Below are 14,908 nucleotides of genomic sequence, written 5' to 3'. Positions count from 1 at the left end.
TGGACACGACAGGTGTTCTTGGCGTTGCACCACCACCTTCAGACCCGTGAGGAGCCTTGGGTATTTTGGGCTCTTCACTAGCTCCCATCGCGCTCTCAGCCTCAGGTGTTTTGGGCTCTTCGGTACCTCCCACCGCACTCTCAGCCTCATCCTGGGCCATCCCCATAGGGGAGATCTCATAGGGCTCAGGGAGTTGCCCCAAACCCTACCAAACATCCACATGATGTACACCATCTTCTTTAACAATTCTGGAGTTAAAAAACTCCAAACTTACAAGATCGAATCCCTCTTCCCTGGGCACACAGGGCATAGATGGTAATTTGACATCAATGACCCTTAGATCTAATGGGTCAGTCTGAGTGGTAGTCAAGATATAACGCAAAGCTATTTTGTCAGTCTGGTAAGCAATAAAGTGACAAGTCCAAGTGAGAGTAGAAGCATATAGTAGCTGACCCTCTCTCAAACTACCAACTGTGTCAACAACAGCCCATGGACAAGGCTCTGTGCAACAGTGAACTAACTGTGCCAACCTTTTTGTTTCAGCAATTCGTGAAACTATCATTGGGTGGTGAGTCCAACGACAGGGAGGGCTGATATGCGCCCTCTCTCACACTGGGGCAGAAGTCGACTCAGTTACCACGAGGGTATCCGGCAGGACCACGAGGAGGTGTGACTTCCGCGACTATGCCCAGTTAGTAAATATAGTTACTCCTGCTGTTTACCTGTGCTTCATTGAATTTCTTCACTTTGACATTCAGAGCATTGGGCAGAAATTACATTGCGTCAACACCCGCCTCAGGCCTTCACAATGCTTTGTTTTAATTAAGCAGTCGGATTCCCCTGGTCCGCACCAGTTCTAAGCCGGCTGCTAGGCACTGACTGAGGCGGGGCGCTGGCCCGGAGACCCTCCCCCGGGGACCCTCCCCCGCACGAACCGCTCAGCCTACGCTGGCTGCGGCTGCGCGCGCACTGGCCGCACACCGCGGGAACCCCACCGGCGGGAACCGCTGGGAGAGCGGTGCGCAACAATGATGGCCGCCGCTGGGGCGCCAGCTGTGGCAAGGTGGAGGGTGGGCGGAGGGGGGGAGCAGGTGGCGCCCGCCACAGCCGGGGCGATCCACAGGAAGGGCCCGGCATGTGTCCAGAGTCGCCACTGCGCGCGTGCACACCCCGGTGCCCGGGCAGGCCACGCGGAGCGCACTCACCCGCGAGCAGCACCTCGTCCAGCTGCGGCACGCGCCCAGCCCCGCTTCGCGACCCAGCCCGACCGACCCAGCCCTTAGAGCCAATCCTTATCCCCAAGTTATGGATCCAGCTTGCCAACTTCCCTTACCTACATTGTTCCAACATGCCAGAGGCTGTTCACCTTGGAGACCTGCTGCGGATATGGGTACGGCCCGGCGCGAGACTTACACCCTCTGCCCCGGATTTTCACGGGCCAGCGAGAGCTCACCGGATGCTTCTGGAACCGCAATGCTTTCCAAGGTGAGGGCCCCTCGCTCGGGATGAATCCATTCCAAGGCACCCAGCCCTTCACAAAGAAAAGAAAACTCTCCCTGAGGCTCCCACCAGCTTCTCTGGGATCAGTAGCATCACCGCACTGGGTGCCTCACGGCGACCGTCTCCGCCACTCCGGATTCAGGGATCTGAACCCGACTCCCTTTCGATCGGCTGAGGGCAACGGAGGCCATCACCTGGCCTTTCGGAACGGCGCTCGCCTATCGCTTAGGACCGACTGACCCATGTTCAACTGCTGTTCACATGGAACCCTGCTCCACTTTGGCCTTCAAAGCTCTCGTTTGAATATTTGCTACTACCACCAAGATCTGCACCTGCAGCAGCTCCACCTGGGCCTACGCCCCTGGCTTCGAGGCGCACAGCAGTGGCTCTCCTACTCGTTGCAGCCTAGCCCCTGCGGGCATCGTACTGCCGGCGACGGCCGAGTATGGGCCCGACGCTCCAGCGCCATCCATTTTCAGGGCCAGTTGATTCGGCAGGTGAGTTGTTACACACTCCTTAGCGGATTCCGACTTCCATGGCCACCGTCCTGCTGTCTAGATCAACCAACACCATTTTTGGGCTCTGATGACTGTCAGCATCGGGCGCCTTAACCTGGCGTTCGGTTCATCCCGCAGCGCCAGTTCTGCTTACCAAAAGTGGCCCACTGAGCACTCGCATTCCATGGTGTGGCTCCACGCCAGTGAGCCCGCCCCCTTACCCATTGAAAGTTTGAGAATAGGTTGAGATCGTTTTGGCCCCAAGACCTCTAATCATTCACTTTACTGGGTAAAACTGCCCATTGCCGAGTGCCAGCTATCCTGAGGGAAACTTCGGAGGGAACCAGCTACTAGATGGCTTGATTAGTCTTTCGCCCCTAGACCCGGGTCGGACGACCGATTTGCATGTCAGGACTGCTACAGACCTCAACCAGAGTTTCCTCTGGCTTTGCCCTGCCCAGGCATAGTTCACCATCTTTCGGGTCCTAGCACGGACGCTCACGCTCCACCTCCCCGGCCCCACGAGGGGGCGGCAGGCAAGATGGGCCGGTGGTACACCCGGGGCTGCCAGGCGCGACACGCACCCGGGATCCCACCTCAGCCGGCGCGCGCCGGCCCTCACCTTCATTGCGCCGCGGGCTTTCGACAACGGCCCCTGACTCGCGCACGTGCTAGACTCCTTGGTCCGTGTTTCAAGACGGGTTGGCTGGGTAGCCGACATTGCTGCGGACTCCGGGCGCCCCAGCGCGGCCCGTGAGCCTGCCCCAGCGGCGCTGCGCGGTCAGGGCGCACTGAGGACAGTCTGCCCCGGTTGACAGTGGTGCCAGGGACTGGCAGGCCCAGCCCCCACACCCCTGCGCGAAACGCCGCGCTGTGATGATGCCGCCCCCCCCCACCCTTGTGAGAGGCAGGGAAACGATGCCCCCCACCACAGCACCGCCGATGTGGGGGGAGGAGGGCGCGGCAGCAGTCCTTTCCCTCGGCCCCGGGATTTGGCGAGACCTGATGCCCGAGGGCTGTAACACCTGCTGCTGCTCGTGCGGCACTGGAACACCTGCCCGTCGGAGGCCTTCCCAGCCAACCTGGAGCCGGTCGTGGCGCACCATTGCAGAGGAAATGTGCCCGGCCAGGGCCAGCTGCCGGCTGGGCAGCAGTGCCCGCACCAGCCTGCATCCCCCAGCCCGCCCCTGCAGACGGGGTTCGCCCAGGGGACAGAAGGGAGGCAGAGGTGAGGTTCCGCTGAACCCATGCCGACCGCAACTCGCCGGGTTGAATCCTCTGGGCGGACTGCATGGGCCCCACCCGTTTACCTCTTAACGGTTTCACGCCATCTTGAACTCTCTCTTCAAAATTCTTTTCAACTTTCCCTTACGGTACTTGTTGGCTATTGGTCTCATGCCAGTATTTAGCCTTAGATGGAGTTTACCACCCGCTTTGGGCTGCACTCCGAAGCAACCCAACTCCGAGAAGCCCTGGGCCTGGCGTGACGGGGGCCGCTACTGGCCTCACACCATCCGCAGACTGCGGCCTCGATCACAAGGACTTGGGTTCCCCGAGAGCGCCGCCAGGGATTGGGGCTTCTGTACGCCACATGTCCCGCACCCCACTGCGGGGCAGGGATTCGGCGCTGGGCTTTTCCGCTTCATTCACCATTACTGAGGGAATCCTCGTTAGTTTCTTTTCCTTGGCTGACTAATATGCTTAAATTCAGCGGGTTGCCACGTCTGATCTGAGGTCGCAAGGCCAAAGCTTGGCCACACCTCCTGGCCCATACAGCTCCTAAAGAAGCAGAATGCCAACAGGCCAACAGCCAGCCAGCTTCTCCCACCTACTACCCTCACCTTCCTCCCCCACTGGCGCCCACGCGCCAGGGGAAAACAAAGCCAGAGGGAGAGAAGCGGAGACAGAGTGCCCCATCCCGGAGATGAGAACCGAAAAGGGAGTGTGGCAGAGACAGCCCTGATGGGGGACCAGCCGAGTGGCGGCACGTGATGGCCTTGGTGGAGAGAGAGAGAAAAGCCATGGTGCTATTTGCGCCCTGAGACCACAACAGAAGAGGAGGAGGGCAGGTGAAGGGAGGAGGGGGTCGGAACATCTGTCCCCAGCGCTCTCGCCTCATGTGCACGCGCAGTGGCACAGTACCCCTGCAGTACCCACCTGCAGACAGCCGCCCGCGCCGGGGGGAGGCTGGGGGCGAGGCCTGCGCCTCATCTCCCTCTTGCCCTCTCCCTTCTCTCGGCCCATGGCGGTGCTTTCAACACTGTCTCTTACTCTCCTCAGCTGCCACCACCACCGTACCGCGGTACGGGCCCTGCAAGGACAAACTCTGCCCCAGTGGCTCACTCCAGGAGTGGGGAACTACGGAGCAGTCCCTGAGTCTGCATATAGGGGGATGAAAGCTCTGCGCGGCAACAGTGCCGATGACGGCCATGACGATTATGATGCCTGCTAGGTCACAGGGAAAAAACTGAGGCTGCCGAGGGAAACGCATCCCTTGCCAAACCCCTGACCGCCTTCCCTCCGGGCACCAGTGAGCCACCACCACCACCGCCGCTGACCACAGTCAACTGGCCTGTGAGGCAACCCCAGCCGCACCACCGTGGTGGCCGCTGGATGGCGACTGATCGTCAAGGAACGCTCAGACGGGCGTAGCCCTGGGAGGAACATGGGGCCACAAGTGTGTTCAAATTGTGGATGACCAATGTGTCCTGCAATTCACATTAATTCTTGCAGATAGCTGCATTCTTCATTAACGTACGAGCCGAGTGATCCACCACTAAGAGTTGTCTGGCTTTGGCACCAATCCTGCACCCGTGGAGGGGCTGGGACCGCTCACATGGGGCGCCCCTTTCTCTTGTGCTGAGGATGTGCGGGCGTGTGCCTGGCTTTGACCGTCCTTACTTGATAGTCAGGAGTGCAGACATAGGAGATCCAGCCACACTGAACTGGAATTCTTCCTCAAACCTCCACACTATGGTGGCACTGAAGGAGATCTGAGCAGTCTGGGTCCCACCTGGTGCAATGATGCCATCCTCAGGTGCAAACTTGAAGCAGAAGCCCACGTTGGCAGTTGAAGGTCTATAGGTGAAGGGAGCATCAATATCTCCTAGGTTAATCAGTTTCACCTGCAGCAGCAAGAAAGCAAAATGGAAATACATGTGGAATCTTCCCTTCTTGTGAGTTATTGTCTAATGACGCAATTAATACCCAGAAATAGCAGACGATGCTTTGAATGGCAAAAAAATACAACAGGACAAGTTCTGCCTTGAAGTTTTCATGCAAAGCAGCGGCAACTCCACAGAACTGGAGTCCACAACCCTGGGGTTATCCCATGGACACAGAGCTGTGCACCTCTGATCAGCATCACCAAGTTCATTCAGACCTGGCCCTGAGAGCAACGTGGGCTGATTGCAGCTGCGTAGTCAATCACCCCAGAGCTGCTGCTGCCCCACTGAGCACAGCTCCAACAGCACCATCTACTCATTCACCTTTTCCCATGTCATGAAAACAATACATTGATTATGAGGCATCAGCATCAAAATGTATAGACAGCATCAACTTTTGGTAAGAAAACTCAGCATGTCTTTGCCTCCAACAGCCAAGCTTTTGGAAGTGTCTGGCATGATGTAGTGCCTCATCTTCTACCTCTTTCAGCTGCTCTCTCTTTGGATTTTGTTGCAAACTTGACACTATTGGGGAGGAGACAAATAGGTAGAAAAATGCTTTGCTTTATTCCCAGGAACACTTTTCTCTTTCTAGAGCCAGAGATGCACCAAGGCTGAAGTGTGGTGAGGGACTGGTCAGCAAGGGAAAGAACTCCCAAGCCCTTTGCAAGGGCCAGCACTGAGCCAGGAGGCTGGATGGCTTTCCTGTGACCTGCAGCAATAAGCAGGAGACACTTGACTGGAAGCTGTCTGCAGTTGACTGAAGCTCAAAGGCAGCCAGTTTGTTCCAGCTGCTTCTGAACAGCCCAGTCCAAAGGTGCCTTGTGTCTGGCACTGCCACAAAAGCCTCTGAACATCCCTTTTTGACCCAGGCTTCGTTTCATATGCCAAGGGGTTGTTTTGCAGCAAGCCTCCCAGCTGATTCCCAAAGAAGGAACTGGGGCTTCATGAACAACAGACACACCTTTCAGACCCTCCCAGATTTCACCAGTAGATCAAATATTCCCTGCTCACAACTGCCCAGGTCGGCAGCAATTCCACACTTCCACCAGGCTTGCTCTGCCTCAGGAGCCATCAGGATCCACCCCAAGCCTTCTGCTCACGTCATAGATGTGGGGGGTGTCGATAGAAATGTTCCCAAGGTTCAGAGTAGGAGAGCTGAATTCTACCAAGGGTCCTTGTCCTTCCCCTGAGAGGTGCAGGGGCAGCCTGCTCTCACAGCCTGGGGAGAGATGTCTATTGCACTACAAACATTCCCTCTGTTATACTGGATTTTCCAGGCTGCCTCAGTGCTAGACCCTGACTCTGAGCTGGATGCAACCAGCTCCTGATGCTGCAGGAGAGGATATGGACCCTCCTCTTCCCTCAGCCTTGGGGCTGACTTCTAATTTCTAACCCATTCCTTGGGCTGCTTTCCAATTTCAGCCACCAGTCCGCTGAGTTTAAAACATCTCTGCTGCCTTGTAGTGACAGGCCAAGGAGTTACAGGTATAAATTGAAAGAAAGGAAATTTAGCTTAGATATTAGGAAGAAATTTTTTACTCTGAGGGTGGTGAGACACTGGAGCAGGTTCCCCAGGGCTGTTGTGGAGGTTCCAGCCCTGAAAGTGTTCCAAGCCAGGCTGGATGGGGCTTGGAGCTACCTGCTCTAGGGGGAGGTGTTCCTGCCCAGAGGCCTTTAAGTCCATTCCATCCTTAACATACTCTGGTTCTATGCTTTCCTTCCCATGCACTTAGAGGAGCTTTGAAATCATTCAGTGAAGGCACAGAGCTCCTACAGAGTTTGGCAATTGCCAAACTACCTGACCCAGGAACACAGGACTTCGTTGCCAAAGTCCCCAACTCCTGACACTCAGCACTGTGTTCTATTTCCACAGACAGAGCTGCAAGGGCTCAATTCCCACAAAGGGAGAGAGGCAAGTGCTGGCCAAGGCCGCTCCTTCTACCAACACCCTGGGCTCAGGGGGGCTCAAACACCTCTGCTCTGCTGCTGTCTGGGCACTGGGAGGTGATCCAGGCTCAGGGAACACATTTGTAACTCAGCTCCTGCTGCCTGATGATGGATCCATGTCAAATGGACCCATCATCCTGGAGGCCAGGGGCCTGCAGGGGCTGAGTGCTTGTTCACTAAAGCTGTTCTGCTCTGCAGCTCTCTGGCCTTTGGGGGAATGCTGACAAAGCCATGGCATGAAAACCTCTCCCTGCACTGCCTGGGCTGTTCTGGGATCAGTCAGGCACACACAGCATTCTGAGCCCTGGCCTGGCACAGGAGACTCCCTGGGAGCTGCAGGGCCAGGGGGGATGTGCCAGCACTGCCCTGCTGACCAGGGACTCTTCCCAGCACTTCCATGGGAGCCCCGTGGGCTCAGGCTGGCACCATGGCTTCACTGAGGGGGAGAGAAGCAGGGCAAAGGAGCTGTACCTGAGATGCTGCAGTAAGCCACACTTCCATTCTCCAGTGCTTCCAGGGGTCTGAAGGTCACCTTGAATTTGGCCAAACAATTTGGCCCAATTTCTCCCTCCTACAGCAGAAAGAGACAGCAAAACATTGCTCTGCAAACTTCACATTTCTTGTTTTCAACCACACTTCTGTAAGCCTCTGTTTAGAGCATTAGTAATGAGTGAACAACACAAGGAGTCCAAGGAAACACTCCAAACCCATCTCAACACAGCGCTGGAAGCTCTCAATGCTCAGCTGTTCAGCTCCCACTCTCCACACTATTCCTGCTGCTCTGACAAAGGCTCTTGGTCACATCATGCTGCTGTCAGCTACAGTGGGATGCAACTGCCACTGTGCACTGGTGGCTCTTCACAAGAAGAAGAGAACATGATCCCTGTCTTGGGTCGACTATATGATGCTTTTATTCCAAATCGTCTTGTTCTGTTTATGCTGAATAATAAGTGTTGCACCTTTAAGACTTGTTGCAGAGAGTGAAGGGGGGAGAGAAGAAGCAGCAGTTTGTTTTCAGACACTGCACTCACTCCTCCACATTCCTGCTCCTGGACTGCATTGTGTGTGGATGGACAGACAGCGGGACAGAGCTCTCCTTTGCTTTTAGTTAATTTAGCTTGCTGAGACAAAGAAGTTCCCTGGACTGTGGGGTTTTTTTCCCTTTTCTTTGGACCTGTTCAAAACTGCTCTGGACTGAACACCAGAAGAGCACCGACAGCTCCACCAGTGGCCACCGGGCTGAGCCTGGCCTGTGACATTTCCAGCACCAGAGGGACTGATCAGAGACTGAGTGAGCTGAGCTGCAACCCAGGGAGGGACTTTCTCAGTTTGTCATCTCTTTTGGAGCAGCAAGGGGTTTTATTGATTAATACTGTTTAGGGTTTATTGTTTAATAAACAGGTTTTTTCCACTTCAAGGAGGTCTTTTCTCCAGGACTGGTTGGGGGCAGGGGCCGATTGAATCTTCTTTCCGAGAGGAGCCCCTTTAGGGGTTCTCTCCCAAATTTGCCCAGAACCAGAACCTGGGAAATAAAAATATTAGTTTAACCTGTATTGAAAGAAAACAGAGGCTGGCATTATTCTAGGGTTTACTCCAAGATGAGAAGGGATGTTGCACTGTGCAGACACCAGGCATTCATTGTCTCTCACAATGCCAGTACTCAGAATCAGGACTCTGGTTGATGGCAGGACATGGTGGTTTGCTTGCAGAAACAGAAAAGGAAAAGGTTTTCTGTCCCTGTGTGCAGGACAACTCCAAAGGCCCATTTCAACCTTCCACCCTTGTGTCCAGGCTCACAGAGGACACTGGAAGGGACACTCAGAAATAGTGCAAGGCGTGGTTACAGGAGGGGATTGGTATTTCTATGATGAGCCTTAGGCTGAATTTGGCCTCACTTTCCCAGCAAACCATTGCAAGCTTCAGGTCAGTGTGTGAGCTGGCAGTGCTCCAACAGCCTCTGCTGAACCTCATATGTGGGGGGAGCCCCTGCCTACAAGAACTGCTCCCTGTGGACATTGCAAGGACACGCACAGAGTGCCCTTGAGCTCAAGCCCTGGCACCACAGCTTGGCCTTGTCAGGCACCCAACCCTGCCATGAGCCTCCAGGGCAGAAATGCTTTTAGCATTTGGCATTTTTAGGCGAGCTCTGCAGGTGCACCAGAAACTCAATGTCCTCCCTCCCAGCACTTCGAGCCAGCTGAGGATCTGCCCAGTGACCGCAGCCGGGGGTAGAGTGGGTGGGAGGAGGAAGAGGGGGAGCAGGATGAGGAGGAGGAGGATGAGGAGGAAGAAGAGGAGGAAAATGAGGTTTTCACCTATCACTTACCATTGGCTCAATGAAAAAAATGTCATCAGAGAACAGCATGGGGTCTTGGTGCAACTTTGCCTTCTCCCCCAGGAGCCTCAGGAGGGCAGTGTGATCTTCACAAGAGCCCTTCTTCTTCCCTGTTTCTTTCCCCTCCATTAACTTTTCCAGCCACAGCTCTCTCGTGTCCGCAGGAATCGATGCTGCCTGCAGCCACAGGAGAGACAAAGCCAGCAGACTGTTTAATAAGCCACAGATTGGCAGAGAGAAGTGTGAGTGCAGGAGAGCAAAGCACCTGGGGAGGAGCTGCAGTGTGAGAGATGAGTAATGCGATGATTTATCAAAAAGCAGGATGCCCCATTGCAGGGAATGATTGGCAGCTGACTCCATTGATTCACAAGGCTGAACAGTTGCTTTATTAAACTAAATTATATTACATTGTACTACACTATATTAAAGAAGCATACTATACTACAAAGAATACTAGAGAATACTAAAGAATACTAAAGAAAACTTGTGACTGTCTCCAGACAGCCAGGACAAAGCTTTTTCCAATTGGCCAAGGAAACAAAACAATCCTCAGCAGAATCCAACTGACAAATCACTTCAGGTAAATAATCTTCCTAACACTTTCCACATGATGGAGATACGAATTTTTTTCTTGCTTTTCCCTGTGCTTCTCCAGGAAAAGAAACCCTGAGAGAGAATTATGTCTCTCCATTCAGAGAATGTGAATGCCACAATGATTGACTCTCACAATTAACAGACAAATACTATGTATAGAAGTTAAGAAAAATTTCTTTTACCCCCTCAGTTGTTATCAAGGGACACCTGGGGTTGGGATATGTGGGAGGGTCACCTTGTCACTACAGTGACATTTGACCTCCAATCAAGATTTGAGGAAGTAAACTCCACCACTGGACACTGAAGAAGGAGTCAATGGACAGAATTTTGGGAGGGGCTAAAGGGTTAAAAGGCAAAAACTCCATTGTGTGGGTGAGCACATGGTGCGGAAAATCCTTTGCTCCTGGCGCCATAACATTTTCTCTATTCAGTCTTCTGTTGCATTTTTGATAAGGTTTAATAAACCTTTCTAAACTTATGAAAAGGGAGTGGCTATTTCTCCCAAGCAGCAGCTCCCCAGCAAGGGCTGACCCCAAGCCATGGGGGTCCCAGATGGATCAGAGGATAACTTGTTGTTCACTGGCCCAGCAGGGAGTTTTACTCCACACCTGCAAGCTCAGGAGAGGTTTCCAAAGCCAGCGTCCCTCCAGAGAACCTCCTGGCTCAAAGCCTCTGGCAAAAAACTGAGGGAGAATCCATCAGCCACTTCAAGTGGCTTTTCCTACCACTGAGCTGCTGGGCAGGCAGATAAAGGTCATGGAGCAGGACTTCCCTGGGAAGGGGAGACAAAGCTGGGTTGCAGCTACGTGCTACCAGCACTGTGAAAAATGCACATTATATGATTGACTTTTCACATATATGAAAACAAAACATTGGTCTCTTCTGTTTCAGTCTCTATGCAATATTGCATAGGGAAATGTAAGATAATGATTAGAAATCAATCAGATAATACACATAACCAATAACACATCTGCAGTCATACAGTTATCAATCACTGCAACACTGAACTGTCATCCCAGAGTCTGCGACAGCTGATGAACCTTAAAAAAACAGAGAACTGGAGAACTCATGTCTGGATTCATGTTTCTCAAAACTCCCTTTGAAAACAGGCTCAGCTATCATACATGGTCAAATTGCCAATCCAAAACGACTTGAATACTTTTTGTTGCAGAAAACATCTGGGTTGATTGTCAATCATTCCATTCAAGTAGAGCTAGACCTTGGCCAGAGTTCAAACTCTAATTGATGGACATCACTTAATACATTTTAAAACAAGACTGTTAAAAACAGCAATTATGAATAGGAAACCTTACGATTAAAGATCAATCAAACTATTAAAGAATTGAATCCCTCCGAAACTTCTGTCAGGAGAGAAATTCTTCAAACACAGCAAACCTCTTGAATTCTCAGCTGAAGTACTCTATAATAACTGAAGAAATAATAACTGAAGAAAACCACGAAACTGGCAATCTGGATTTAAAAGAAACCCAAAAAACATGAGTAGTTAAGAAACAAAAAGACAAGATTCTGAAGAGACACATGTCTTGCAGATGATCACACAAAGAGACAGTGAAATACATGAAAGCTGGCTGTAAATATTACAACAATACCTTGATCATAATTCTTATAATAAATTCTGAGAATTCTCATTATATAATCAACTTATCAACAGGAAGTATTTGAAGGGGTTATGACAACTTTTCTAAAGTATTCATATAGCATTAATAACAATCCTTATTTATCAGTATCACCTATAAAATCCAAAAATAACAAAGGTTACAAACTCCATACCAGCAAAACTGTGAATCATTGGAGAATCAGCTGGTGACCCCACAGATAGGATCTGATTGATATTTCTCAAATACTCTGTCTTCAGAGACATTTCAGGTAATTGAATCATTACTAATACTTCTTTCTTTCTATGGTGGTTTCCCTCCCTGAGAGGCATTTTTCACAATAGAAGATTTCCATCTACCTTGTATTTGAAATACCACTGATTTGCACTGGTTTCCCCTTTTTTCTGTATCTTGGGGAAAAGTCTGTGTGCTTTCTCACTTTACACTGATTTTGGACAGCTTTTTTACATGTCCAGCTTTTGCATCTGAAGCCTGATCATCTGGTAAATGCTGTTTCCGTCACTTCTGTGGGACCGGGCTGTTGAGGAGTTCGGTGTGCCTCACACAACATGCGCTGCACCCGCGAAAAATCTCCAGCTTGAGATTTTGATGGAGGCTGAAACTGTGTGCTGGCTGCCGGGGCCGGCTGCGTGCCCGCTGCCGTGGGACCGGAGCAGGGCCGGTCCCTCGGGCACCCTCTGCACCCAGACCGCGCCCGCTCTCTGCCGGTGCCCTCACGGGAGTGCGGATGCCCCCGCCCCGACCGCGCCTCCCCGGCGCTTCTCTCGGCGCAGGCGCGGTCTGGGGAACGCCCCCTGTGCCCGTGACCGACACCGGCGCTGCCCCGGTCCCGTTCTGGCTCCGGTCCCCGCTCGGCCGCGTCCGTGCCGCGTCTGCGCACTGGGGAAAAACCCGCCCCGCTCCGGCTGCCGGGTTTGTGCGTCATCAGCGGGCGCCTGCCGCGCTCCGTGGCGGTCGCAGGGACGCTGCAGCCGTCCCGTCCCGTCCGCCTCACTCCCGCCCGGCGCGGCTGCCGCGGCCCGTGCGCGTTCCCCGGGTGCCGCCGCCATCGCAGTCGCGCGGGTTCTGCCCTTCGCGCGCGGCTTTGGCATCCCCTGCGTGAAACCGCCGCCGCCGCCATGGCGCATGCGCCCGCCGCCAGCGCCGCCAGCCCCGCGCCTCCCGCTCCCGCGCTCCGCCCGGCCCGGCCCCGCTCGGCGCTGCCCCCGCAGCCGCCGGCCGTGCCCTGCACGCTGCCGACCGCCCGCTGCTGCGATCCGGGCACCGCCGTGCGCGCTATCGCCTCCGCCGCTGCTGTGCCTGCGACTGCCCCGCTGCCCCCGTGGGCCCCCGCCGGCCTCCGCAGCCCCCACGGCCGCCTCTGCGGCCCCCCCGGGCTGCTGCCGGCCGGCGCCGCCGTGGCACGGGTTCGCCAGTCGCCGAGAAGCGGCTCTGCCCCGGGTTCCCCGACCCCCTCCGCCCACCTCCCCCTGAGAGTTCTGGGCGTTCTGGGGACCCATGGGACCCTGGGCACTGTGGAGATGATGCCAGTTCCTCCCGCATCTGTTTGCTAGGGATTACCTTTGTCCCTCTATGGTCGGTAAGGGCAACTGCCGCCTGCTGATGGCAGGATGACTTCCCCCATCCTCGAGAGAATACTGCTGCCTGCTGATAGCTGGCAGCCCCCGCGGAATTCCACGAAATTGCCTCTAACATTACCCTTGCTGGGGATAAAAGCTTCAAGGCCGTTTTATCTTTTTTCAGAGATTTTCACAGGGTGTGTGGCTGCCATGCCCTGTAGGGCTAACAAGATGCTGGGTTGTTCCTGGGAGCGTGTCCCCTCCATGTTCTCAATTTTGACCTTTCTTACCAAAAGCTGAATCATCTGCAAGGTCAGTCCAGAGTTTGCCCTGGTCACCGTCCAGCAGCTCGCAGGTGAGGGTTTCCAGGCATGCTTCTGGTCCTCCTCTTTCTGGGTCGAGCTTGAAACGAATCTTATCAGCAGAGGTCGAGATACTCTTTCTGGATTTTTCCCTTGAGAGTGCCTGTTTTCTTTCCTTCTTGGGCTAGGTTTCAGCGGCTGATGGCTGTGGCGTGGCTGCTTGCCAAGAGCCCGCCTGGGTGCCCTCTTGGAGCCCACCAGGGATGCCAATGTCTCAGGGTCTCTTGCTGCTCAGAGTGACCCCAAGAAAAGTTCAAAGTCTCTTTTCCCAGCCTGACGCTTGAAGAAGGAGTCAGGGCTCTTCATTTCTCAGTCTCAAGGTTGTTTATTTTATCTTATCTATAAAAAATTTTCTCCTGCCCTGCCGAGGTCAGCTCAGCAGGACAGTCTGAGGCACTCTGCCTGCCCCCGGGGCGGTGTTATGTCTTTATACTGAAAACTATGTATATAATATTTACAATTACTTTCCAATACCTATCACCTATGTTAGACAGTGAGCTTTTACTCTAAACCAATCAGTAAGTGCCAACATCACAGCAGAAGATGGAGGCCAAGAAGAAGAAGGAGAAAGGCTGGACACACCCAGTTCCCTCCATCTTGCCTCCTGAACCCCCATACCAAAAACCCCAAAATCCACTTTTCCATCCCGTGACAACTTCACTAATATTCTACCTAAACTGTTGTGGCCTGCTGATCTTCATATAAGGTTTGTAATTTGCTCTACGGGTCATAATCAAATCCACTGGTGTTTTGGGCTCCGTGGCAGGGCTTCTGAGCCCCCTGGCATGGGTCCTGGCCATCCTGGACTGCCAGAGGGATGTTCTGGGTTCCCACAGGTCTCTTCTTAGGTCTTCTACAGGTTGGTTTTTTGTTTCCTCTCCTGCTTGTGCTGGGAAAAACCCCCTGCTGGGACATCTCTGCACCCTGGCATCCTGGGCATCTGCATGGGGATGGGCAATGTAACAAAGGACTGGCTGGAGGCCTTTGGAAATGGGAATTTATGGACAGGTGGGACTGCTCAATCTGACTGCACTGAGCCCTCATGCAGGACAGAGCTCTGGATCTCCTTCCTGCTTGGCAGGGTTCAGTTTCCAGGTAGTGTGGGCAAGGACTGGCACTCACCTGCACAGAAAGGCTTCTGCCTTTTGTTCCTGTATCTAAGCCCAGGGTAAGATTCCTCCTTTAGTGCTCAAAGAAAGGAAAGGAAATCCCAGAAGGGATGTGCTCTGTCTTTGACATTATTACTAATTGTGAGGAACACCTCTGCTAGAGTAGAACATGTCCCTGGTCAAAGGAGGTCACCCCTCTGA

General features: G+C 53.6%; 1 non-coding gene and 1 pseudogene across 1 annotated transcript; both read right to left on the bottom strand.

Moving 5' to 3' along the window:
• LOC134426169 (28S ribosomal RNA) overlaps positions 1-3,735 on the bottom strand; it is a 7,431-nt pseudogene extending 3,696 nt beyond the window's left edge.
• Positions 3,736-4,629: 894 nt separating this feature from the next.
• Positions 4,630-4,782, bottom strand: LOC134426047 (5.8S ribosomal RNA). The gene has a single exon (XR_010029845.1). It is a non-coding gene; the product is annotated as a 5.8S ribosomal RNA (ribosomal RNA).
• Between the last annotated feature and the right edge of the window lie 10,126 nt (positions 4,783-14,908).

The sequence above is a fragment of the Melospiza melodia genome, chromosome 17, assembly GCF_035770615.1.
Source record: "Melospiza melodia melodia isolate bMelMel2 chromosome 17, bMelMel2.pri, whole genome shotgun sequence".
Lineage (NCBI taxonomy): Eukaryota > Metazoa > Chordata > Aves > Passeriformes > Passerellidae > Melospiza > Melospiza melodia.
The sequence above is the reverse complement of the archived record's forward strand: the minus strand, read 5'-3'. Positions and strand labels throughout refer to the sequence as shown.